The sequence below is a fragment of the Boleophthalmus pectinirostris genome, unplaced genomic scaffold (genome assembly GCF_026225935.1).
Source record: "Boleophthalmus pectinirostris isolate CB_2022bp ecotype Guang Dong unplaced genomic scaffold, ASM2622593v1 HiC_scaffold_15, whole genome shotgun sequence".
In the NCBI taxonomy this organism is placed as follows: Eukaryota; Metazoa; Chordata; class Actinopteri; order Gobiiformes; family Gobiidae; genus Boleophthalmus; species Boleophthalmus pectinirostris.
The window spans coordinates 26,511,827-26,536,101 of NW_026571070.1; the positions used below are offsets into that span (position 1 = coordinate 26,511,827).

The 24,275-nt window shown below is 39.4% G+C and overlaps 1 protein-coding gene and 1 pseudogene across 2 annotated transcripts in view; one reads left to right on the forward strand and one right to left on the reverse strand.

The window, feature by feature from the left end:
• cdh7a (cadherin 7a) overlaps window positions 1–24,275 on the forward strand; it is a 406,174-nt gene that overhangs the window by 20,748 nt on the left and 361,151 nt on the right. The gene's annotated exons all lie outside the window — the stretch shown is intronic.
• On the reverse strand, window positions 613–730 carry LOC129408211 (5S ribosomal RNA; annotated as a pseudogene).

Below are 24,275 nucleotides of genomic sequence, written 5' to 3' on the forward strand. Positions count from 1 at the left end.
CAAAGATTGTTTAAGGGATTTATTGGTGTGATGATTTACTGGATAGTACTGTATCTTAACTGAACAGCACAAACGTCCTGGGTTCAAACACCAATCGCAGTTTCTGTGTGGAGTTCGCATATTCTGGCTTAATGGCTTAATGGAGTCCTTCCATATAGGCTATGCCAGTTTACTTCATCAAACTGTGGTCTATGGGGTATTATTGTAGTGTTATACAGTAGTTCTAGTTCTACAGTTAATCAAGTTCTATTCCTTTTTCAGTTTCATTTTAGTTCTGATTGGTTTATGTTCATGTTGTATCCATATTGTCAAAAAACTCAAAAATAATTTAATGAATGAATGAATTGATTGATTAATTAATCAATCATTGCATTTACATAGGGCCTTTCAAGATACCCAAAGCGCTTTACAGTTCATTATTCATTCACTCAACACTGAGTGGTGGTAAACTGCTACAGTAGCCAGGACAGACTGACGGAAGTGAGGCTGCCAATCTGTGCCATCGGCCCCTCCGACCACCACCATCACTCACGCACACACCACTTTCATACGAGGCAATGTGGGTGAAGTGTCTTGCCTACGGACACAATCACGGTTTTTGCCACTGGCGCCCCCCTGTGGCACCTGGAACTCCCAGCATTCTCCCATCCAAGTACTAACCAGGCCCGGCCCTGCTTAGCTTCTGAAATCTGATGGGATCAGGCACTGACAAGCCGGTATGGCCACAAATGGTTAGTTTCTAAGGCACAGATTAATTGGCGTGATGTTTTAGTGGCTTGTATATAAATTCAGGGTTCAATTGCCAGACCTGGTTGTACATTTTTGTGTGGTGTTGGAACATTGTGCCATTTTAACATGGCTTAAAGCTCACAAGAGTCAATTTATGTATGTAATATAGAACCTTTAAAATAGAAACTGTCCACTGATCTGCCTGAAGGAAAACTAATATTAGCCCAATAGCTTAACTATTCTAATTCTTTGAAATTCTGCCAACCAAAGAAAACCTTTTGAGTGTAATACTTTAAGAATACACTTATAGAACATACATTTTTCTAAAATTGCATATTGTATTTGTAGATGGAACAAAATTAAGGCATTACCATATCAGAAATGAACTACAAAAAGGCCTTAATTTGGAATAAACCAATTAGAAATCAAATCTGGAATTTAATTGTAGAAATAGAACTATAAAACTACAATAACCCATATCCCACGGTTTGAGACCCTCCTGACCCTCTAGTGTAATAGACACGCTCCCTGAGAACAACTAGAATGAAATGAAAGCTTTACCAGGTCAAAAAATCAAAAACCAAATAACCTAAACCAATCAGAACTCAAATATAATAGAACTTAATTAACTGCAGAACTAGAACTATAAAATAAAACTACCAATAGATCCCCGACCCCGGTTTCATAGGCACAGATTAATTGGTGTGATGTTTTCGTGGCTAGTATATGAATTCATGGTTCAATTCTCAGACCTGGTTGGACATATCGGTGTGGTGTTGGAATGTTCTGCCTGTGTCCCTGTGAATTTCTTCCATCTGGACTCCACTAGTTTGTCTGAGTAACTAAATATGCAATACTCCACCAACTAGGTACTCTTGATCTTGATCCTGGTTTAAGATTTGGCACTGTGATTCTCCAGTTTGGTCACTTAACATTTAACTGAGCAAACAGATCAGTACAGAGGCCAGCAGACTTTAGTGTAACATTTAATTAGTTTAGACTCTATTTAATTTAGAGGTAAATGATGATTCCACAGAGACAGACATTTATACCGTATCTTTGTGGAGATGCAAGTCTGCTCACAGTAAGGACGAATCTTTTTCAGTCGAATAAAAACAATCAAAATGAAACTACGAAATAAAATGCCAAGATTACATAGTGTGGAGTCTCTTCTAAAAAAAAAAAAAAAAGTGGTGGATGTAAGTTCGACAACAGAGTCAGACTAAAGGACTAGCATGACTGACGCAAATTCGGTAAATAATTAGGGGATGTCACAAGAGGTTTTCTAATGGACGGGTCAGATGGGGTTAGTGAAATTGCTGCATAATCTTGGACACTGCCAGGAAAAGTTCTCGATTTTGAAACTGCTTCAAAATAGTTATGCTTAGATCAACAACAAAAGTCTCATTACTGAAGGACCTATCCCTTTTTTTTTTTTTTTTTTCATGTTTTTGAGCAAAATTGGCCCTGTACTGATGTATTGTATAAGCATCTCTTGAGATCAAAACATATCCGCTGTGCACTGCCTGCATCTAATTATGACGTGTTCTACTGTCAGAGAGTTTTGAAGTGCGCAGTTAACATGCTAGTTGTTGTTAGCTTTGACTGCCAAATTTGCTCTTGCCTCTGAAAGTTGTGAAAAGTGCTTATAAACTGATCGATGTGAATAATTAGGAAGCTCTGAATGCATAAGGTAAATTCAGAAATAACCATTTAAAATACCCCTTTTTTCACATTTTTAAAGGTACACTGTGTAACTTTTCACGGGGAGGGTGTGCCGCATGCTAGTCTCCAGGTAGATGCACTTAACTGTACATCCTGGAACGTTTCAACAGTACGGCGGTAAACGTGTCTATTTCCATGGAGACAAGCAGGCCAAGGTACAGGTCAGTTACACAAAAATGCATGTTCTTAATAGCCTCATTCATCTTTGTAGAAACTGTCTGACCTCGCAGCATTGGAATTCGTTCGCTTGACGGTAGGTGGGTACTTTTTTTTTATTTGACCATTCGCTGCTATTTGGTCGTGATGTATGTAATTCGCCACTGACGGGGCTAACTGGTATATTAAGCTTTTCCCAAATCCCATAGGAAGAAGGACAATAACGTCTTACCCCTTGATAAAATTCACCCAACATTCTCTTTGTTCCGGCTTTAAATCCTCGATCTCGGGAATCCCTGCCAACGTAAAATGTACGGCTCTTCGCTGATTGTCTGATGCCTGGACTCGCACTTCTTGGGTTCTTGCAAACTGTGTAGTGTATTCCGATTCCTGACCTAGTCGCTGGAGAGAAATTAAATTGAGCGGAGACACTAGGTGGACCAGCCTGGCTATGTTCTTAAGGTATTTCTGTCAAATGAAACAGAAAACGCACACCGAAGTTTGTGTAGTTTTCATGCAAATACAAGGAACAGCAAAATAAAAGTGAAAAAATGCACAGCACACTCAGATGGCCAATGTCCAAAAGGTTTTTTTTTTATTTTTAAAACAGCAAAAAAAAGCCTTCTGTATACTGTGGTCCAAAGCAAGAAAAATGATCTGATGAAGACTTTTTTTGCTGAAGCGTTATTTAAAAATGAATAAAGCTTTAGGACGTTGGCTATCTTAAGGTATTTCTCAACAATAAATCACCTCTTATGAGAGAAAGGCTGAACAGAATGCCATACTGTGGAACATTCCAACCAAAGCAATAACATCTCCTTAAAGAAACAAATTGTAACGTACTCTCCATTAGAAAAGTTACATAGTACACCTTTAAGACGGTGAAAAAACTGGTGCAGTCCCTTTATCTTTTCTTCTAATTAGGGAAAGCCGTTGCTGTCATGGTTTAGATACAGTTTCTTTTCCTTTTCCTTTTTTCATCTCATGTATTTACAGAGATGTCTTCAGAATTGACAGTCTGACTAACTATCCCCAGTATAGAATGGACTTACTTCACCTTGTAATTCAGAGCCCATTAGTGGAGCTCTCATGCTGTTGCGTTGACAATGGATTAAAACCATTTCAAGGAGCGCCACTTGAAAATAGAAAACATCTTCTAAATGAAGGAGATCTCGCTGCTTGTTGTCACATTTTCGAGGAGAGAAAATTGGTAATAAAAAGTATTCCTCGCTGACAAGCCCACGCGTTTAATTGTGTGCAACATACTTACTGCATGCTTCTTTGTGTAGTAGTAGAATGGAAAAGACACTGCTTGTAACAAAGAAAATGCCGTGTTGGTGAATATTAAATAAATCAATGGAAAAAGAAAGCAGGATTCACATAAACGCCTACTGTAGAGCTAATGTTTAGAGGGTCCATATTATGCTATTTCTTGATCTCTGTTATAATGTTTCCTCATCAAAAACAGAACTGGAGTGGGGTTTTTTTTTTTTCCACACAGAAATCCTGCATATTTGAGCACTCTATTCCACCTTGTGATGTCATGTTGTAATACAGGAAGTGCTCCACCACTCCATACACCTTTAATAGAATCGTCTGCATAATTTCAGTCCTGGAATTGCCAATTTTCACAAAAAAAAAAAGGTGAAAATGTAGCTGTTAAAATGAAAACTATTGCTTCATGACATCACAAGGTCAAAGCAGAGCATTTGGAGCTTTTGAGATGCAGACAGACTAATAATAAAGGATTACTCAAGCAAAGCAAATCTAGGTACACTCTAAGATGGTTTTAAAAAGTTCACAAGAGTCAATTTTGCCCAATAAAGGACATTTAAAGAACTCAAATTGTGCTTGAGCCTACTATACAGTTATAATCTATGACACTTTTGGATCATTATGTTATAATTGACACATTTGAAATTACAATATTCATCTAAAATGAAAAGAAATAAGTCCTCTGACTTCTGTGTTATAAAACTGTGGTGCCCAGTGGGAGCTGACGTTGTCATAAACATCATCACAACAAAGACTCCCATGGATAGCTGCAGATCATACTTTTTTTTTTCTCAATTTGTACCAAAATGAGTATGTGATGCTGCCAAATCCTAGCCAGGCTGGTCCACCTAGTGCCTCCGCTCAATTTCATTTTTCTCCAGCAACTAGACCAGGAATCAGAATACAGTAGACGGTTTGCAAGAACCCCGAAAGTGTGAGTCCAGGCACCGGCCAATCAACGAAGAGCCATACATTCTGTGTTGGCAACGATTCCCGAGATCGAGGATTTAAAACCGGAACAAAGCGAATGTTATGTGAATTTTATCAATGGCAAAGACATTATTGCCCTTCTTCCTACGGGATTTAGGAAAAGCTTAATATACCAGTTAGCCCCGTTTGCAGGGCATTGCATACATCATGACAGAATAGCAGCGATTGGTTAAATAGAAAACTACCCACCTACCGTTGAGTGAACAAATTGTAATGCTGTGAAGTCAGACTGTTTCCACAAAGTGAAACTGGCTGATGAATCAGGCTAGCCAAGTCCTACATGTATTACTGATACAATATGTAAGTACAATATGTAACATTTTGCTGAAGTAAGAATGCATGTCTTCCAAGAGTTTTTATATCAATAAAAACAGTTAAGATAGACATTTGTGAGATATATCAATTTAATACCATATTGCGGCACATGCCCAACAAAGCAATAACATCTGAAAATTGAATCTTAAAAATCAGGCGGCAGATCGTATGCCAGAAAAGTTACATAGTGCACCTTTAAATCAATTGTCTCCATGGAGATGACTTTTCCTTGAAGGTTCTATGATGACATTAAACTTACCTCTCTGGAAACAAGCTTTTAAGTCAGATCTGTTGAGAGGCGACAACGCACACTTTAAGAATGCATGTTTTGGAGCAATAAAAGACCTATAATTGAACAGATGCAAGATTGTTTAATGCCATACTGTGGAACATTCCAAGCTAAGCCATAACATTGCCATAAACACAAGCAGGTGGTGAACCCTTCTCCAGTAAAATCACATAGTGCGCCAATAAGCTTCAAATGGAATGCCAAAAAAAAAAAAGACCAATTTTGATGCTAGCTCCTAAAGCCATCATCAAAAATCTAAATTTAATGAAATATCTGCGCCGCACCCTTTGGCATAGAACTCCATCACACTGAATTCTACAAATCTTTTTAACTTCCAACTCAAAAATTCCAAATAATTCCTATCCTCCCATTCAACTCCTTTCTGTCTTGTAGCTAGAGGCGGACAATATTTATTGCATTTTTATGAGGCCTGGATGATGAGTAATTCCTGACCCGGTGGCAAGAACCTGGTGCACGGCTTGACTGTAAAAAACGTTTAATAATCAAACAATATGCATCCCGGGCAACAAGGCTAGCCCCGTAGATAATTACACCGCGCAGGAGCTAGCGTCAGCCGGATACTTCATTAGCATTCGATTACTGTCAAGCGGGTTCGGATCTGGGAGCATGGGGCGCCACTGCTGGTAAAGGTCATTCTTTGTAGCATCTTTTCACATATCCAAACAGCGGGCGCGAGGCACAGGGCTGGGGAGAGGGGATTTTAGCCGGAGCGTTTGTGATTCGAGTTGACAGGGGGACAACGCGCGCCGAGTATCCAGGGATAAGAGCCCGAGGAGGGGGTCGAGAGCTGGAGTAGCGGAGTGTTATTCAGTACAGTGTTTCTCAGGTGGAGCTGAATTGAAATATTTGTTACTTTTTCGAATATAGAACTTTTTTTTTTTTTTTTACATTTTAGGGTCCATGTTATAATGTTGTTTCCTCATCATAAACATGTTTAACACACATAATACTTTGCTCCACTTTATGATGTCATGCAGTTGTACAGGAAGTGATCCACTGTGTTTCGAAACTATAAATATTTTCTCTACAATCATTTGGATACTTTCAGTCCTGGAATTGTCATCTCTATGGATCAAAAGTTAAAAGGTTCACTTGAGGCCCCATCCACACTAGTAAGTATTTGAGTCGTTTTTGTTGCGGATGCAGTGTTCGTCCACACTAATCTGATTGAAAACGGCTCCAGAGATGGAACGATCTGGTGCCGCCAGCTCCCATGAATTAATTTGAGTATAGATCTGATCTGGTACTGTGTGGATGCCTGAAAACGCTGATACACTGATGTAGGTCTATGAGCCATGAAGTAATTCACCGCCAAAAGAGGCTAGAATATATGTCCATTCAGATATACGGTCTATGCGTATGACCTGCAGATGTATAATCTCTGAAAAGTTTAACATGAACCATCTCCAATGCGATAGAAGCACAGAACAGACTCACCATCATCAGAACACCCCACTGTCACAGAAAGAACACTCATATTCAACTAAGTCATGTCCTTTAGTCTGACAGAAGCTGAACCGCATCAGCGCACAATAGCAAGCTGTTTTTTGAGCGCTTAGTTTATCCAAATTAACCATGCGGTTTTAAATTTCATTTCTGTAAAACGTATACAAATATGTGCAAAGCTGTGTGGATAGGGAAGGCTTGCGGACACAGAAACAACGTGTCTCATTTCCTATACGGTGATTCGTTTTGGTGTAAACATGGCCTGAGATTCACTTGAAAATTACAGCTTCATGACATCACAAGGTGGAAAAGAGCATTTGTTAGATTTGGAGATGCAGACAAAATAATAATAAACGATTACTGAAATGTGTGAATGAAACAATACACAGCTCCAGGTATGTTTTTGATGAGGTAACCGCATTGTAACATGGCTTAAAATAACAAGAGACCTTTAAATATAATAATAATAGAAAGACTCAAACAACGGCCTCATTGGAGTTGAACAGGAGGACTGGTCAGGTAGGATCAGCAGATTGTGTGCCAGGACAGATGGAGGAGAGCAACAGCCCTGAGGACAAACATTATTATTCCTCAGGGAAAGTCCCACTGACATTTGGAATCTCATTTTCGGGGGAGGACTGACCCCAAAGAGGAGGGTATTGTACATGTTTTGGAAGGCTACACAGTGTGCATGTTGGCTTATTTTTTTATATTTAACAAGTCCCATTGAGATTCAAATATCTATTTTTCAAAGGAGTCCTGGCCAAGAGGAACAACACATTTCTTATAAAACAGAATGGTGTGTGGAGGTGTTAGGGCGAGACTAGACCCAAGACAGGGATACAAAATGCTTAGTGCTGTGGTTAAATAAAGAAATTATTTATTCTTTAAAAGGGGGCGTGGCAGAAGCTCTGAAAACTATTATTCATATCTCTGTGTAGTCCAATGAGGTTCATTTGGTCTTCTGATAATTTATGTTATTAGGTTCTTTTTTCAGGCCAAGAGTTTGTTTTCGTACCTGACAGTTTCATGGTCACATAATGTTGCTGTGACGTGCCTGGGCAGCTGATTTATACAGGTTTTGGCGTTGTCTTCCTACTGGAGGAGGCAGATGCAGATGGCAGCATCAAAATAAAAATACATAGAAAACCAGCCCACACTGACCAATATCTCTTACAGCCCACAAACTCTCTGTTGTAAGAACGTTATTTGACAGAACCAACATTATCACAGATGAACAAGACAAACAGGAGGAAGACAAACACATCCACAACGCTCTGAAGCAACACCAGTACACAAAACGGACAGTACACAAAGGAAAACAGAGAGGTCAGCGAGAAAAGAAAACTAAAGCAGAAAAACAAAAATAAAACGGTCAAAAAGAGCGTAGGCATGGTAACATTACTGTACATAAGGGGCATAACAGAAAAAGTGCAGAGGCCAAGGAGAAAACACAATATCAACACACCAGTGAAACCGTAAAGAAAACCTATGCAGTTACTCGTCCACCCAAAAGATAAAATGGAAGCCGGGCATAAATGTAATGTCACGTACGAAATACCCTGCATGTCTTGCAATAAAACAAACATCGGGGAAACAGGGAGGGTGTTCAGTACACGAAAAAAGGAACATAGGACAGAATGCAAGAAGGAAAGAGCGAAGGTGTGTACACAAGTAACAAAACGCAAAGCAGAACAGGAACAACTCAAATCAGCTGTTTCTGACCACTGTAAAAGAGAGAACCACATTATGAACTGGGACGAAGCAAACATAATTGGGACAGAGGAAAACAAACTCTGTCGCTGAATTAAAGACGCACTCGAAATACTGAAACGTGCCCACGGGACGATAAACCGGGACAAGGGGGCTTTTTTACTTTCACACAGCTGAGATACTGTCCTGAGGAAGTCAGACTGCAAAACCTGTTTAAATCAGCTGAACGGACACGTCACAGAAACATCATGAGACCACTCTGAGGAAGACCACTAGTGAGCATTTGAATCTGTCAGGTATGAAAAACAAACTCTTGGTCTGAAAAAAGAGCCTAATAACATATATCTCTGTGTATCTGAAACAAACTGCACTCACAAGACTACACCTGCACCGGAGTTCATGCAGAAACAATTTATGCAGATAGAAAGTACTAAGAAACGATGTATTTGAATAAAGACAGAATAACTTGCTGTTGTCCCATATAGATCCTTTAATAAAATGATTAGTCGAGTATATAAATTTTGGTCGACTGAGACGCCATTGCCTGAATAATTCAAACAAGAGCGAAGGGAACTTATGGAAGCACAGGAGGAGGAAGATACTGTTTACTCGTCAAAAGGCCAGAGCCGGACAAGAACACATTCCAGTGGTCAATAGTGAAGGAGAGGTCAAAGTCGGAGAGGGGTCAGGAAAAGTCAAAATGCAGTGTTTACCGTTCACAGGAGAAAGGCCAGCGAAAGTCAGCAACTTTCTCCTGGAGGCTAAACAAGGACTATTATTTCAGTTTGTTTTTTTCATAGTTTCATTTTCAGCAGTCTGTGTGAATGTTAAATTATTTATGTCTCACCGTGCACATGGATAAATAGAGTTGTTTGTAAGTAACAGATGCAGGGTTTAGTAAAAGGACAATATGAAAGAGATTGTTTACCAAAAGGTTAAAAAAAGACTACAGCGCAGATATCAAAATGTACATCTGACTACAAACAAAACTAAACATCAATTTTTATGCAGTTTGACCTTAATATTGTTACCTATATGATCGAACTTTTTAGGTGGAAGTACGATGACTGATAGGGGTGTAAAAAAAAACTGATTTAGTGATATATTGTGATACTTCATTGCACAATTCTCGAATCGATTAAAAATGGATCTGAATCGTTTTTAAAAATTTGTTACATTCACTGTTAAAAAATACTAAATTATATTTCATACAATTTTGTTCTCTTGAAGGTACAGTTGAATTGTATTATTAGAAGTAATTATTGATAAACTGCAATATCTCATCCATTGTTTTAGTATCGGGATATATCGTGATATATTTAATCGTGATATGCGAATCATGATTGTGTTATTGTATTGTCAGACTCAAGGCAATGCACATCCCTCATGACTGACTGGTGAGCTAGAATGGGTTTCCTCTATATTGGTTTTCCTCATCACCTCAAAAACATGCACAATAAGTACAACCCTCTAGCAAAGACAGTCCTGACCAAGACTAGCAACAAGATCTCAGAAATGGTGCCCCAGTGGCATTTAAAAGTGCATTATGTAACTCTTCTGGTGTCTAGTCTGCTACCCACTTGTCCTTCTGGTTGGTGTTTCGGCCTCCTCCCTCCCCTGGGCCCTGTGTCAGTGTCCTGGTGGCAGCTCTATGCTCCTGGAGTAAACGTCTCCTTTTGATGGTGCTTTAAAGGGCCGGTCCGGAATTTTGGACATAGGACCTCATTTCCTAGTAAGCCAGAGTGTTGGAGACGTGTGGAGGCAAAGCACCCGAAGCAAAACAATTATAGCCCCAGACTGTCAATGTGAATGTCTGTGTTGATAGAATAATTTTAGAAGTAAAACCAACCTTGCATTTGAAGGATTTATGTCTGAGCAGCAGCAGCAAGTTGTACTTCCTGATAGACAGCTTGGCAGCGGTGGACTGATATTTGAGAAAATAGTCCATCAACATGCAACGGTTATTTTTATTTCAAACATTATTCTATTGACACAGACATTTACATCAACAGTCTGGCGTAATAATAGATTTGTTTCGGGTGTTTTGTGGAGTGGGTAAGACTGTTTTTAGTGGCAGGCTAACTATGGCCATTGACATGCACTAGCCTAGCACCAGCGACCTCTGCAAATACAAGGACTGGATGGAATATTTTAAAAAATGTCTCCACACTTCTCCAACACTTTGGCTCACAAGGAAATTAGGTCCTATGTCCAAAATTCTGGACTGTCCCGTTAACTTGTTTGTCTGTGTTTTATTGTACATAGCCTCATGTATTTTAGCGTGAATATGTGTACATGTGTGAGCTGTGTGGTTTTGTGGGGTCAGGCAGTTCAGGTGAAGGGCACGTAGGTGTGTTTTCAATGACTTTAAAGCACTGAGTTACATTTTTTGTATGAAAAGCACTTTATAAATAAACTTTGATTTGGTTTGTCTCAGGGTTATGTTATCGCTTTGCCTTGAATGTTCCACAGTATCTTGCATTTATTCAGATACTGGTGTTTTTTGCCTGAGGGTGCCAAATGTTTGTCCCCATGGTGAACAATAAGTTTAATGCCATGCTGTGGACCATTCCAGACCAAAATATATCTTCATAGAGGCTGCCAACTGGTGGCAAGTTACATCATTCAACTTTAATAAGACAAAGTAAGTGCGTTCTTCTTTAGGAATTATCATCAACATTCTCTGGGGTTGTGAAGCGAACTGTAGGCTTTGCTCTGTCTGAATCTGTGTTAGACTTAAATTTGATCTTTGTTTTAAACCAATTTGACCATAAAGAACTGACTTGAGCTTGAACTACAACAGATGAGCTTATTTGTGCAGTTTAACGAGTCCCTCTCTCTCGCAAATAACATTAAAATCAGGTACTCTCGTCTTTTTATTGCCACCTAAACAAGACCATGAACTCTCTTTTTGATCACAGGCTCCTGAAAATGTGCTGTTTAAATCCATTTTTCTTTTTTTCTTGGGTTTTTAGACAATCTTAAAACTTTTTACAGTGTTTGCTAATGTGTGCATTGTATCACCATGGTAACCGTTGAACAGTCCACCATGCAGATGCAAGTAAAACACCCCCAACGTGATGCCACTACAGAGTATCAATTGGATTTTGCTACATCATCGTCCACACTCCATCGCAAAGCTTTAAATACGCGTCTATACCGCGCACTTCTATGTTCAGAGCAGAAATTGAAACCTCATCTAAATTTCGGATACGTTGCTCCCAGTGATATTGTTATTTTGCCGAGGACTCTCTGAAGTTGTTTTGATTTGCACTTTCGCTTCTCGGGCTCGCCGGCGTTTCCTGAAGTGGTGATGTATCGGATTTTTCCACATCCCCCAACTGCTCTTGTGTTGAATTATTCAGTCTATGTCCACGCGCTGCCCATGTACTACGAATGCACGCGGAACTTTGCAGATCTCTTTATTTTTTGATGCTACAAAGTGGATAACAGGTGGGCCGGCGACTTTGGTATGAGCTCCGCACTTGGTAGCTATTCTCCTTCATTGAATAATGCAGGAGCCCACAGCTGGAGCTTGTATAACAAAGAACAAGGTGAGAGGAACTACAGAATGCATTTTACATAATATCATATAGTCCACTCTTATGAGCGTTGGATCAGTGGTGTAGGTGCGCCCACAAACGTGAAGATTTGCGGTTGGATTTCAGCTCCAACAAGTGCTCTGATTGTGTTCTTACTTCACCCACCTCACCCATGTATTACAATATTGTGGTGTGCAATGGTACAATACTCACAATACACGCAACTTGCATACTTGTGTTGTGTCTTTGGTCAAGTCACTTGAAACACATCGCTTACTGTAATTAAAGCAGAGGTCTTCAACGGGGAGGTCGCGACTTCTAGGGTGGTTGCGGACGTACTGCAGGGGGGTCGTGGCATCTTTGGTTGATTAACCTTTTATTTTTTTTGATATTTCTTTACTTTTGAAGGATGAGGATGAAGTGGTTTTCAGTAGGTTCTGACTGTGCGCTCCTTAATCGCAGCTGTCTCTCTCTTCTTTCCTTCGTCTCCCCCTCCCTGTCAAACTGCAAACACGTCGGCGTGGCTTTTATTGTTTCTTATAGGCTTTACGCTACATGAGAAGAGGTCCGTTACATCTTTACTTTTACACGCAGCAGAACTTAAGCTCAGTACATGCTACCGCACATTGGGAAAGTTCAGGCAACTTCACTCCCCGAGTGCATTAACCAGGCTCCGCACTCCACAGCCTCCTCTCTACCCGCGAAGTGAACAGGAGAGGAGGGGGAGTCATGTCTTTCCTTTCGCTCCTCAGATCAGAATGACTGAAAAAGTTCAGTGTCCCATACCAAACTCTTCTCCGTGCGCTGTGGCTCCTCTCTCGTTTAATCAGATCATTTAAAAAAAGTCACACTGAGCACATTTTCCATGATGTCGTTGTTCCATTGATCAGGGCCTTCTCAGAGTTACCACGAGCACACACAAAGTGCAGCTTAAACTCCAGGCCTGAATTAGCTTTAGTCAGACTCAGACTTATTTCTGTAATGGAACGAGACTGGAAATGGAGTTAGTTTCAGTTTAGGATTTCAGGATAAGCCTGGACTTCTTAAGCGACTTCAATGGAATACGCCCCTAGTATTTAATGTACAGTAACAGAGTAGCTGTTTATAGACAACACTAGGCCCAATTTAATATAAAACACAATTGTATGCCATATGTGTAGTAGGGGGTCCCTGCTCCAGATCTCCATCAGTTTGGGGGTCCCTGGCCTGAAAAACGTCAAAGACTCCTGAATTAAAGTATGTGCGGCCACTAAGGCAACCCTGACAGAAACTTATAAGACAGCAACATATTGCAATAATAGTTTTTATCTTGTCTAAATATATATTTCAAAGTTCTGAGAAAAAATAAATAAAAATCAAATTTCCATTAAAAAAATAAATAAAATAAATAAAAAAGAAATCCTGTCATGGATGGCACATCACCTGAGACTGATTATATCCGTCATCTAGGTCAAATGAGAGTCAGGTCTGTGGAGATAGTTTTGTCAGTGCAATAAACACAACCAAAATGAAAAATGTGCTTTTATTTGCGTCTATTTTTGGGCTAAAGTTTACATACTAAGGCTTTAAAATTTGGACATTCTTATCGCCAATACAATATCTTGCTTTGTTTAGCTTTACAAACAAACAAAAAATCATTCCCAAGTAAATGCAAAAGAACATGAAATACGTCTCTTATCCATATATGTTCCTCTTTCCCCTGAGTGTTTCTCAATTTCCTCAGATGCAGCAGAGGAAATCAGAGCCTGCTTGTCTACATTTCATATAGCGATGAATCATAGGAAACTGCATCCCCCTTTTCATGGTCTGGCTAATTACATTCCTCATGGCTCTCTAAGTAATCAGAGTACGATTTTCCCATTTTTTGCATCTAATTAGAAAGAGTTTTATTTTCCGATAATCAAAGTGTGCGTTAGCATGCCAGTTGTTGTTAATTGTCACAACAAAACTCTGCTCTGGTCTTTCGGAGACTTGTGAAAAGCGCTAATAAACTCTTTACTGTGAATAATTAAGAAAATGATAAAGAAATATATTACAAATTGTACATAATTATATTTAGTCACTAGTTATGCATTGTAATTTATTGGATATATTATAATTGTAGAAGTGTTGCGTAGTGCAGTATACTGTGGAACAGGATTGTATGAACTTATGTGTGAACTTTTTTTATTATAATGGAACATTTTTATTGTAAATGATGTCATCTTGGACCCCAGGAAGAATAGTCTTTACCTGAGTAAAGACTAATGGGGATCCAATAAATAAATAAATAAATAAATAAATAAAGATTTTCGGAATGGATAAGGTAATAAGGAATCACTTCGGACCACTGCAAAAAGCTTAAAATGAAGTAGTTCTGTTTTTAAGATGGCAAAAATCAGGTGCAGCAACTTGAACTGGCTTTTACACGACGGAGAAGAACACGTAGAACTTTTGCACCTAAGTGTTTTGCAAAAGACATCGGTTTCCCCGTATCAATTCCCACTCTGCCTGTTGTTATTGGCTTGAATTGCTTGTGTTGCTGTATCCATCTATGTCAAATGTGCATCAAGACACCACTGAAATTCAACTTTTAACAATTCCCACCTATTTATGTAATCGGATCATTCCACACTTTCGAATTTGAGATGAGCACATAATTTGGTTAGGGCGTTTAGAAGAAACCTGATTACTTGACCAGGTGCATTGACAGGTCAGTAAGCCTCTAAACATGCCGCTGATTAGATCATGATGGACCATTTGAAACCCTGATGACCCTGAAGTAAACATCTAAATAGGCTTCGAGGTGAAAAAGGAAGAAATGGGAGATAATAGCGTTAGCGAAATTAAGCTAATAAGGATTCCGTGGCATGATGCCGGGAAACGGAGAGGCGGATTGGGAAGGCTGCTCAACAACAAATGGTGTTGTTTGAGCTTTTAACCAGCAAATATATTCAAGCAATGTAGTTTTTATAGATAAAAATGCAATTTGAACAGAATAAACAAATTGCAAAGGCTGCAATTTTTGAGGTACTATAACATCCTCCACAAACAAGAAAATATTCTGTTTTATTCAGCATAAAAACTGCTAACCCTGTAGTTTACTGTAGATCAGTACAAACATGTTCTGAAATGTGGTTCAGTTTGTCAGTTCATTGTCAAACATTTTGGACAGAAATTAAATGTGACTTTAACTTTTTTTTCAATATATTGTTTTTTTGGGTTGCATTTTTCAATTGGAAAAACGAAAAAAAAACACACACACACAAACACGGCCAGTGCACATATGTAAAATGAGAAATCAGTCCTTTGAAGTTTGAGGTTGACTCTTCTGTTAATACGATCTATAAAAGGTCCCAAAATTTGATTAAATCTGTCTCGTTGGTCCGACAGATTGTACCGAATCTCTTCAAGATACGAACAAGACATCATATCATTTAACCATTTATGGAAACAGGGAGGTGTTGTGGTCTTCCATTCCCTCAGAATAGTCCTCTTTGCGATAATCATGCCAAATATAATAGCAGAATAAAGAACATCAGGAAGTATAATTTTCTTGTATATGTTACTGTATAAATGAAAAATCTCAGACCAAAAGTTTTTGAGTACAGGACACAAAAAAGATAAATGACCCAATGAACCATGAGTCACTTTACACACAATGGTAAAACAGAAGGGAAAACTCTGCTTAGTTTAGTTTTAGAATAATGCAAACGGTGGGTAATTTATAAGCTGCTTAAACTGTATAAGCTGGAGCCTGTCGTTTATTGAACATAATTATAAAATGTGAACTTTGAACAAAATACCATTGCAAATCTAATAGCAATCGCAATGTTTGTCAGAAAAATTTAAAATAGATATTTTTCCTAAATTGTTCAAACTTAAGTGCGCCACCACTGCATTACTTTCTTACATTCCAGTGGGTGAAATGTTTTGCCTAAAGACACAATGGCAAAACTTATGAGGGGTCTGAGCAGGAATTGACCCTTCCTTTTTATACAACGTACCATATATGATGACGCTTGTTTAAGGCCCCATCCACACTAGTACGTATTTGAGTCGTTTTCGTTGTGGATGCAGTGTTCGTCCACACTAACTCGATGGAAAACGGCTCCAGAGATGCCGTCAGATCCCACAAATTCCTCTGGGTATGATCTGATCCAGCACTGTTTGGACGCCTGAAAACGTTGATATGCTGACATAGGAAATCTAGTTGTCGTCCTTATTGGACCTCATCACTGTGACTTGTGCCTTCCTGATTCGCTGGGTTCGTGACATGAGTCATGTGATGCTATTGCGGAAAACAGTTTAAACAAACCATAGACAAACAGGAAACAGCGTAGCTAGAAGTACTTACACAGAACAGACTCACCATTAGCAGAACACCCCTCTGTCACAGAAAAACACATATATTCCACTGAGTCGTGTCCTTTTTAGGTCCGACAGAAGTTGATTGCATCAGGGCACAGTTGTTTTTTGAGCACTTATTTTAGGCAAATGTGGTTTTAATATTTGTTTCTGTAAAACATAAAAAAAAAATATGCTCAAAGCTGTGTGGATATGGAAGGCTTGTGGACACAGAAACAATGTGTTTGGACTCAAATCGTTTTCAATACGGTGATTCATTTCAGTGTAAACGTAGCCTGAGTAATAATGCATATTTAGGTCGTCTTCCACGCCAGAGCTTAGATCTCCCAGTTTCAACTTGTGATGTCATCAGGTGGTAAGCGAGGTCTCTGTACTTTCAACTCAACATCTCAATCTTGCGACAAAAAAACAGTAGTGGCATACTTAGTTTTACAGCGATATTACTGTATTTTACCACACTTTCAAGTCCTCTAATTCACACATCAATTGTACTTTTGGATAATTACCATAATGTTTTGCAATAAAAATAGAGATGCTTCAAAGAGAGAAAAAAACAACAACAAAAAAAGAAAAACGTCACACAAGTTAAGTACAATTGTAGTAATTAGGTTGCGTTGTTGTTTGGAATTTGATAATCATTTCATTTTCAAATGTAGAGCAAGGCTATAATTACAGTAGCGTACACTTTTTTTTTAGTTCAAATTCTACTTTCTTTAACCATTTTCACGTCTCCCTTAAATTCTAACCTTATTTTTGACATTGCAAGAGCACGAAGTCTCCTCATACTTAAACCATGCACAAATTTCTCAGAATTTCAGCTCCTCCAACCAAAACCCAATTCCCAATTTCCACAGCCCCCTCCATCATCCCCTCCCATCCTCCCAGTGCTGTAAGACGAGACCCTAATACGCTACAACTATGGATACATCGGCTACCACTTCCCCTACCACTGTTAATTAAATTCAGCCATAATGAATCATAGGGCTAATCCTAAAACAGGCGCTGGCTCCATTGGGAGAAGAAATGACCTACATGTAGCGTGGCGGGCTGTTAGCATGGCCCCTCCTCTCCCCCAGCCTCCTCGTAGCTGGCGAAGACTCTGAAGGCATGGCGAACCGATGTCTTACTTTGAACGGCGTTGAAAGAAAGTGAGGCCCATTTACATATCAGTGCTGTTAATTTATATTTATCACACGGGCAGGAGATAACAGCGGCAGGTAGCTTCAAAAGGACTGCGTGTCACTTTCTCTCAGATTTTTTGCCTGAAAGGAGACACATTACGAGACTATCAGGCTGTTTTCAATATGTTTGCACGTTTACGGGGTGGTGCTGTTTATGCAGATTATATGTGGGGAGTAAAATTTTGACGCTCAGTTTTTACAGTTTCAACACCGGTATTAGAAATGGTTTGAGTTACTGTCTGCGCCCTCTGCTGGCAACAGAGTGAGTGAGGTAAAGACACGAGCTGCTACACTTTAATAGACACATCAAGAATCTCGGACTTCAGGTCATTGCGCAATGCATACTGGGAAGGATTCTCCGAAAAAGTGAGCCTCAAACCGCCATGTTTGATTTTACAGTGGGATGCGTCTGTTGACAAATTCGATCTTTTCAAGTCTTTTGAACCATATCGCTTTTGTTTCTGGTTCTGATATTGTCATATTTTAGTTTTGGGATTTGGACATCGTTAATTGTGTGGTTGTTGGATGTCGTAACAGCGGGAAAAGGCTCGAGAAATGTGTTTGCGAACTCCATAGATGCTGTCAGCTTCTCCTGGAGGCAGCCTGAACAGAGGATCTTAAGAAAGAGGCTTGGAGAGTTAGAACAATTCTCAGACATGTCTCTTTATTGGTTCAGGCAGGTACAGGTCTCAAGATTCAAGTTGATTCAGCATGATTTGCTTACGCGGCGTCTCCGTGCGTCAGTCGTCCCTCGACAACGCAGTCGACGTTCCCCAACTGATGCACAGAAAAACTGGGTGCCTTTTATACCAGCATAACTGTTGAGTTAACATCTTCATGGAAACATACACAGCAGTTTTGTCCCAACACATGTCCCATAACAGACTGGCAGATGCTAAAGGTTGGAGACACACCCCTTATCTGTTCCATATACATTCACAGTCCATATGACATCATATCCCAACCCCACTGACACTCCAAAGTCCAGAAACATACACAACATGTTATTGTACACAGGGATTCATTACAGGGCGAATTAACATATGAATGAAACTTTAAAAACAAAGGGAAGAAGCCCACAATGCAAAAGGGAATCAGATCTGGGGGGCTGCCATCAATCCCTCCGACCACCACCATCACTCACACACACACCACTTTCATACTAGGCAATGTGGGTGAAGTGTCTTGCCTAAGGACACACAATGATTGAATTGATTGTATTTAAGTGACCTTGACTATCAACTGTTCATGGAGACGTATGTAGCATGTTTTGGGTTGATGGGGGAAACCGGAGCACCTGAAGGAAACTCATCCAGACACGGGGAGAAACATGCAAACTCCACACAGAAAGGCCCGGGCAACCTGTGGACTGAACCCAGAACCTTCTTGCTGTGAGGCATGAGTGCTAGCTATGGCCAGGGTCAGAGAGTGTTGGGCCAGTGTGTGGATGAATGTGTGACTGTTTTGTTTTGTCTTTTCATGTATAATACATTAAGTTGAAGTGTTGTTCTGTCAAGTGTGGGAGGGGATTGGAAATGTAAAATCTTTGCTTCATTCATCCCCTTTTCAAACCGTGCATGGTTGTATCTGCATTTGTATTACTATGTTGTGAATTGCATGTGCAGGTTTGAAATAACTAACAAACTAACTAACTAACTAAATTCTAGGGATTGGGACACCAAAATCTTGTCAAGGTATTTTAAAAGCACAAATGAGTCCCGTCTATAATTATATAAGCCTCTTCAAAATATTGCTATAAATATCGTACAATGAGATGCATATCGTGATAATATCGCACCACGAGATTTGGCTATCGTTACATCCCTAATTAGTACATTAAAACTACTTTGTACTTAATACCTTCTTACGAACATTTTTGGCATTCATACATTTTGTTATTAATTGAAAGTGAAAGTGAAACTACTAACTATAAGACCCCACACTCAGTGCAAGTTCAATAGGCCTAGCTGACTAACAGAAACTGTAAACAAGTAGATGTATTAGTTTCAGAATAGTTTCATTGTAGTTCAGGCGGATATAAAGATGTGTCCACCAGCGTTTGACCAGAACTGAAGAAGCAGCTTGGATGAGCTGCAAAACGTATTCGACCAAATACACTTTCGTCCAGTTGACAAAATGAATTTCTCCTTTTCCCATTAACTGAAAATGTTCTTCTGGGACAACAAATCCTCAGAACAGTGATTGATATGTGTAGCAATTGTAGTTCTATACAGTGATCTGGGACAGGCGGTCAGGAAAAAGCAGTACTTCATGACGAATGTTTGAATCTGATTGGTCCAAGTGGAACAAGCTGAGAAATCAAACTTTTGTCACATCCAGGTGTGAGAAAAACACAGACATCTTCCCTGTCCACAAACGCACGACTTAGACAAACTTTATTGTGATCCACAAGGGAAATTATTTGGACAAAGAACATTTTTCACAAAAGAAGTTTGGTTTGATTGAACTTTTGGCTTCTGCCCAGACCTCAGTGCTGCTCCATGATTGGTTCAATCTCCAGCCCACCAGTGAACAGGCCCAGTATCGCCAGCGGGAGCCAGGACAGATGGATTCTCATGAGTTTGTGAATGTTGTGAATTCATGTTGGTGTCCACATACACTACAATTTTTTTCTTTACAAATTAGCAGCCCATGGCATCACTGTCACCAGGTATTGAGTGGATGACCAATGCAATTTTGTTACTATCTGAAAGAGGTGTGAAAGGCACACCTTAATGACAGCATTGAAAAAGAAACAATGAATCTCAAGGGGCTATCCAAAATTGAAAAACTAAAAGAGCTTTCAGTTGAAACCATACCTTTTTGTCAGTTCAGAAGAAGAGCCAGATTACCATTCTTCAGATGGTCATGGAGATCCTGGAAAAGTCATAAAAACTGAAAATGTCTTTTTCCAGACCCGCAAAAGTCATGGAATTGTGTAAATTCAATGAAAGTTTTGGAAAAGTCATGGAATTTTAGTATCTCTTTCATACAACTACAGCGTTCTATTAAGTTGTCATTAAACTATTATGATTATTTCTGAATGTATGCACCTTTTGTTTAAAGGAGACGACAAAAAATGCACTGACAGGATTTTGAATGTTAAAAAACTATTATACCAAACCATAAGGTGAGTGGAAAGGGTTAACATTTCATATTTAGCCCTAAAAGTCTGATCAGTTCTACACATGCAGGGTGCTGTAAAGTCATGAAAAATTAATGGAAAAGTTTTAAAGTTTTGTCAGTGAAAAAAAGTGGGATACCTGGATTATGAACATTTTGTCTCCTTTAATACTGCGGTCAAATCATTTTTATGTTCTTGTTTTGGCTAATATTTTGTAACTCGAATGAAGCTATGATGCTGGCCCACTTGCTCGCAGAAGAGGAATACGCGCATAGCAAGACGAGGCAATTAGGGTATTGTATGGGCCAGTCATCGGCCTAATGTGGGTGATTCACTACGGTGCGGCGCTACCTTTTGCTCCAACTCTTGTATTTTATCATCTTCAGACCCTGGTTGGAAGCTGCCCAAGATAGTGTCACCAATTCACTGTGTAAAATATGCACAGGGCCAAAGCAGCGTGCTGGAGAATACACTTTGTTTTCCCTTTGAATGGGGGGAGAAATAGTGCAGTGGGTTACGGCGCAGCGTGCTTCAATAATTACCATCCCTATCTTTGTTTTGCATTTTCGTATCTCTGCAGCGAATTGGTTAATTGCACAGAGGCGCTAATTACATCATAGAACTTTTTCAATTCGAACCGGTTTCCACGCCTTTATAATGAGGCTCTACTACGATTCATTATCAAGGAGAAAAAATATGTTTTGTCTTGTCAAATTTTGGAAGCCGTTAGAATGAAAAGACGCTGGTTGGCCTCTTTTGAAAAGAGTGTGCCACCTCTTTGTAAGTGCGCTTTTGGAAAAAAAATAAATAAATAAGGCTTCATTTTCGCTGGAAACCTTTCTTCATGGTAAAACTGTTCCAAGGATTTTCTTTATTGAGCTCCCAAAAGGGAAATATTTTCTCTCAGGTTGAATAATTAATTAAATGGAAATTCCAATATGAATCATCACAATTTGCAAATATTTCAGACTTTTAGGTAATAGAAGAAAATATGTGAAATACTCCCCAATGTCAAGGCTTGACATGTCAAATGTGCAGGGTAAACTGATTTTTTAGAAAAAGAGAAATTTCAGATTTTCATCAATATATCACTTTATTCTTAAACATATTCTATCTATAAGCCTTCAGTTGAAAATTGATGTAAAAATATATATATTGCTTACGATATTGCTTGAAACAATAACAAATCACAAATGGAATCACAATCGCAAAATTTGCAAAAAAAAAAAAAAAAAAACATACCCTATAACTTCACAGATCAAAATATCTTGTAAGTATAGGGACAAAAATTAGAAAGCTATTTACCAAATGCGCATAGTCAATATATCTTTCTATAGCAGACATGTCAAACTCAGGCTCGGTGGCCAAATTTATTTATTTAAAATTTTGTTATTATTTTATATTATTCTTGTTATGGATTCAATGTTAAGCAAATGCATGCATATGTTGTTAAAATTTTTCAATAAATATTTCATTTGGCTCACGACTTATTTCCCACGTTTTTAAGTTTGGCCCTCTGTGAATTTGACAACCCTGTTCTATAGGGGAAAAAAATAAAATAAAATCCACTCTTGCAAAATGTATGAAAAATCCTTCTTTCAGCCCCATTTTGCTCCAACACATTTTACTCATCCGTTCAAAGCTGTTCTTGTATTCCTATGACATCATGGAGCCTGTAATTTAGCAGATAATGAGGATGCATTCACTGACCTTTGCTCGGCGTAGTACCGTGACGCTCCACTGAACAGCGCTAACCCCCTCATTACCACCCACACTTCAATGATTTTGGAAATTTGATCCGGTTAGCATGCGGCTCTCAATGCCTAATGCTAATTCAAAAATGCAGAAGGTTGAAAAGCGCTAGTAGTGATCAATGCGACTTTTGCTTTTCAGTCTATTCCAGGGACAAAAGCTAAGCCCGAATGTTTTTTTTTTCTTCTTTTTTTTCTCATTTGCTTTTACACCGGACTTGTGTTGCGTGGCCGTGACAAAACCAAGGACAATTTCAGAGTGAGAAAGTATAAGCATGCCATTTGAATTTGCTTTTGTATGGCACGCACAAAGCTGTACACGACTCTGATTCCTGGTCAAGGACAGAAACAATGTAAGTTTGAAGTGTTTTACTCCGCAGTGTGTTCTCGATTATGTTACAAGATTGAGTTTGTGATGGGCAGACCTCCTTGTCAAAGCCTGAACTTGTCAGATCTCAGAAGCTGAGCAGGATCGGGCTTGGTTAGGACTTGGATGGGCGACCTCTAGGAATATCAGGTGCCACCGTTGGAAAATGTTGCTGTGTCTTTATGCAAGCTACTTCACCCATATTGCCTAGTAAGGGTGGAAGGAGACCCAATTTACACTAGACGAGACATGAGATTGGGTCCATGAGAAGAGATTTTTACATTTTTTTTGACAGTTTATGATCCCAGTGATGTTCGTAATTTTGGCCTCACCGTTTGTATTTACTTTATATTAGGGTGACCACACGTCCGTTTTTTCCTGGACATGTTCGTTTTCCACGTCTTGTCCTGGGCGTCCGGGTTTTTTTTTTATAAATTGATGCAAATGTCTGGGTTTTAATTACCTTTCATTGAGCCATTAAACAGAGCGGCTCTCGTAGCTCTCTGCGCTCAGAAGGAGCGAGCAGACACAAAATGTCGGTCAGCCTGCAACATGCCGAAGCACAAATGCACATTTGACGATGAATTGTACAAGAAATTCCCCGCTTTCTGTCCCGGTTGAGACAAGTGTGAGGTTATGTGCACAGTGTACAAAGCAGGTACATATGTTTCAATGTCCAGTGGGGGTGTCAGCGACCTCAAAGCTCACCAGGACGCCGAAAACCATTAAAAACCTTTGCCAGGTGAGAGTAGCTCAATGTCGATGATGAGGCCCCACCTCCCACCCCCGTACGGTGTCCTGGTTTTGACAAACGCAAATATGGTCACCCTACTTTATATAACTTTATTGCCATTGAGCACTGTCTTTTGGAACTCTAGATTCCCAAGAAGTCTCCAGCACTTCACTCCTTTTTTGTCCAATCCAAACATCAGTACATGGATGAATATCTCACAAGGTCATTTTCGTCATGTCTACAATCTTTGCAATTTTGTGTCCAGATATCTTGTGGCACAAGATCTTGTCCCATCCCTATCACCTAGTACAAAAGTGGTGTGTGTCAGTGAGTGTTGGTGGTAGAAGGGGTTGACGGTGCAGAGTGGCAGCCTCACTTTTGTCAGTCTGGGTCTAGGGTGTAGAGTGAATAAATAATGCACGAAATTGCTAAGAGACTTTGAATGTTTGTAAGTGTAATATGAGACTAAAACAATGCATTATTAGACAGATAAGATGCACTATGTTTGCTGCTTGTATCTATGGATATTATACTGCTTTGCCTGGAATGTTCCACAGTATGGCATTCGACT